Genomic DNA, 4,012 nt, shown 5'->3' on the forward strand with positions numbered 1-4,012 from the left:
AGAATTCAGTTTTTTAATCACACACTGAACCTCACTAGCATCACTCCCTATCAAGATGATATCATCTACATATACAAGCATGTAGACAACACTGCTAGCTGATTTTCGAACAAACAATGATGAATCAGATTTAGACAAAACGAACCTTTCTGAAACCAGGTATTCTCGAAGGCTCTCAAACCAGGCCCGAGGAGCTTGCTTCAAGCCATAAATTGCTTTATGCAGCTTGCAAACTAAACCATCACCAGCTTGCACAAACCCAGGAGGCTGAGTCATGTAAACCTCTTCCATCAATGCCCCATTTAAAAAGGCATTATTAATATCCACTTGACGCAGCAACCAACCTCTTGTCAAAGCAAGAGTAAGGATCACTCGGACCATTACAGGCTTTACAACTGGACTAAATACCTCATGGTAATCAATCCCTGGTCGTTGAAGAAACCCCTTCGCAACAAGACGAGCCTTGTATCTAGACACCGAGCCATCAGCATTACGTTTCACCTTAAAGATCCATTTGCAGTTGACGGGTACACGATCTTTAGGAAGGGGAACTAGTGACCACGTCTTATTTGGAATCAAGGCATCAAATTCCTCTTGTGCAGCTTTCTTCCAATGAGGAATCTTCATAGTTTCTTTAATTGATCGAGGTTCTTCATCAAGACATTCAACATATAAAACACGAGGTTTTCAGATACCATCTTTGGCCCTTGTAACAATAGGATGTATATTTTGAACTGAAACACCCTCATGCGCATTATCACCCGTTGAAGTAGCCCCATGCGCATTGTCACGCTCGGCCATTGCTCCAAAAGGCGTGGCCCCATGTGTAAAATCATGATCGGGTGACGCATCATTAAACAACATGGCCCCATATCTAGCATCACGCGCAAAAGATGTGGTCCCAACTCTTTTATTCCTTTGATTATCTACATTGGTCAATTGAGTTTCCACATACGCACGAACCGTTAGGAGTGAAGCATGCGTTGACGACAATGGCGCAACACGTGGGCCATTTTCAATTAAGAATTCATGCGTTGAAGGTGTTGAACATAGTGAAGACACATGCATGGAATCAACTGCACGTGGACTGTTTGCAATTTGCAAACCATGCGTCGAATGTGGTGAAAAAGCATCACGCGTGGGACCAAGATCATTATTAATACGCACTGAGCGAGCACATATTGATGGAGCGCATGTGGGTGGAGCAGGGGCTGGTGGAGCACTATGCGTTGAAATTAGTGGGATATGCCTTTGATTTATCGCAAGTGTTGACAAAAGAGCCGCACATGGGTTGTTCTCGTGCATTGTCTCGTGTATTAATGAAACACGTGGTGATGGAGCTTGCACAGATGGAGTATGTACTGGTGGAGTATGAACTGGTGGACCACACGTTGAATTTAGTGGAGCACGGGTTGTCTGTACATGCGTTGAATCAAAAGGTAGAGCATGTGTTGAACTTTGTGGAGAATCATGCGTGAGACCTTGTGAGTTGTTTTCGTTTAATGAGTGCAATGATGAAGCATGCATTGGTGGAGCACACATAGACAAAGCTGGTGGAACACACATTGATGGAGCAGATGCTGGTGGAGCACACGTTGATGGAGCAGATGCTGGTGGAGCATGTGTTGTCTGTGCAGGGCAGACAAGAGGAATAATGCTCGTGGGGACACCATTATTTGGAGCAATACCTGAAACATTACATACTTCATAAGGAAAATTACTTTCATCAAATATAACGTGTCTCGAAATTATTACTCTGCCAGAGTTATCGAGACATTTATATCCCTTGTGAGTAGTGATATATCCTAGAAACACGCACTTATTCGACCTGGAAGCCAACTTATGATGATTAAACAAACGCAAGCAAGGATAGCAAGCACAGCCAAACACCCTGAGAAAGGAATAATCTGGAAAAACACGATGAAGAGCTTCAAAAGGAGACTTTCCATGCAAAACAGGTGTGGGTAATCGATTGATAAGATAAACAACAGAAACAAAAGCATAGCTCCAAAATTTCTGAGGTAAAGAAGCTTGAGCTAACATTATCAATCCTGTTTTCAACAATGTGCCTATGCTTCCTCTCATCCTTTCCATTCTGCTCTGATGTACCAGGACACGAGAGACGATACTGCACTCCATTTGCAGATAACCATTTTCAAAGTGGTTGATACTCCCCACCACCATCAGTCTGTAGAGCTTTAATTCTACATCCAAACTGTACTTCAACAAATTTTGCAAAGTCATGAAAGCACTGAGCCATCTCAGATTTTCATTTCAAGAGATACATCCAGGTATAATGACTACAAACATCAACAAAGGAGACATAATAAAGAAAACCCTCAGTGGAGCAAACAGGAGTTGGTCCCCAAACATCAAAGACAACAAGTTGAAAAGACTCATTATATTCTGTCAAAGATTTACAAAACGGTAACTTTTGATTATAGTGTTTGATGCTCAATTCAGTAGATAGGAGAGTAACGAAGAAGGTTCATTGTTTGTAATCCTGGTGATTTTCGTTTGCTAGGTGGGTAGTTTGTAGGGATTTTTCGAATGGGTTAAGGGTTATTTCATACCGGATTGTTCGTGTAGTGTCGATTGCAGAGTAGAATGTACTCTTTTATTCCATTTAGATTTAGGGAGGTTTTTAACAAGACATTCTACTTTAGCCTTTTCCTTTGTTTAAGTTAATAAAAATCTTATTGCCAAGAAAAAAAATGATAGAATTAAGTGATCTAAACTGAATATTGTCGGAAGATTAGTCAACCTTGTTCATGGGTTCCAATCTTCATGTATTTATGCTTGAGGAGCTAAAAGTGATAACATAGAGCTTTTCATCTATTAATTTTCTAAATGATGGTGGATTTGGAAAGGTTCATATATGTGTATCTTTTCCAAACCATTCCATAAAGGTAGATATAAAAGATATTCCAGTAAAGGTACATCGTAAAGATGAAGTAAAATAAGAAAGTAATTTTTTTAGAAATTTATATGAATGTTGCCATAAAAATAATAAAAAAATGTGTAAAAAATATTATAAATAGAACACAAAGATGATGTTAAAAGGAAAATTTACAAAAAAGGTACTTCATTTATTTCATTCATCTCAATATATAGTTTACAAAGCTAAGGTGTTTATATACAATCACTAGTTGTTACTAATCTAACTAACATATTAACAGATTAATAACAACCTAACTAACTAAATAACTGAAATCTAACACTCCCCCTCAAGTTGGTGGTTAAAGATGTCAATTAACCTTAACTTGGAAATCAAATATCTATGTTGTTGAACTCTCAAGGCTTTAGTTAAAATGTTCGCCTGCTAAATTATTGTCTTTACGTGCTTGGTTTCAATCATTCCTTCTTGAATTTTTCTCGAACAAAATGGCAATCAATCTCAATGTGTTTTGTTCTCATGAAAAACTGGATTTGTTGATATTTTAAAAATTGCCTTGGTGTCACACATCAGCTTTGTTGGTCCTAGTTTCTTGAAACCAATTCACTTAATATAAACCTGTAAGCCAAACTATTTCTGTAGCAGTTACTGCCATACTGTGGTCTTGCTTAGCCGATGACCTTGCAATTGTATTTTGTTTCTTAGATTTCCAAGACAACAAAGAGTCTCCTATTTTATGCAAAAACCATTCACCGATCTTCTGGTCATGGGCAAGTTGCCCAATCTGAGTCACAAAAAGCTTGAAGCTGACACTGACTTGTTGCACTTAACAAAACTCCTTGACCTGGACTTCCTTTAATACCTAAACACCCTTAAGGCTGTTTCAAAATGTGATTTCTTGGTTGCTGCTGGAATTGGCTTACAAATGCATGAATAGGCAATGTCAGGCTTGTGTTAGTAAGGTAGATTAATTTCCCAATCAACCTTAGATAGCTTGTCTTGTCTTTTAATAATTCATCTTCTGAATTATCAATTGGATCTTCTGAATCAACTTCTTATTCTGTTCCAAAGGTGTGCAGCAGGCCTAGCACCCCTAGTCCAATTTCTTCAATTAAT

This window comes from Hibiscus syriacus, unplaced genomic scaffold, assembly GCF_006381635.1.
Source record: "Hibiscus syriacus cultivar Baekdansim isolate YM2019G1 unplaced genomic scaffold, ASM638163v2 tig00110387_pilon, whole genome shotgun sequence".
Classification (NCBI taxonomy): Eukaryota; Viridiplantae; Streptophyta; class Magnoliopsida; order Malvales; family Malvaceae; genus Hibiscus; species Hibiscus syriacus.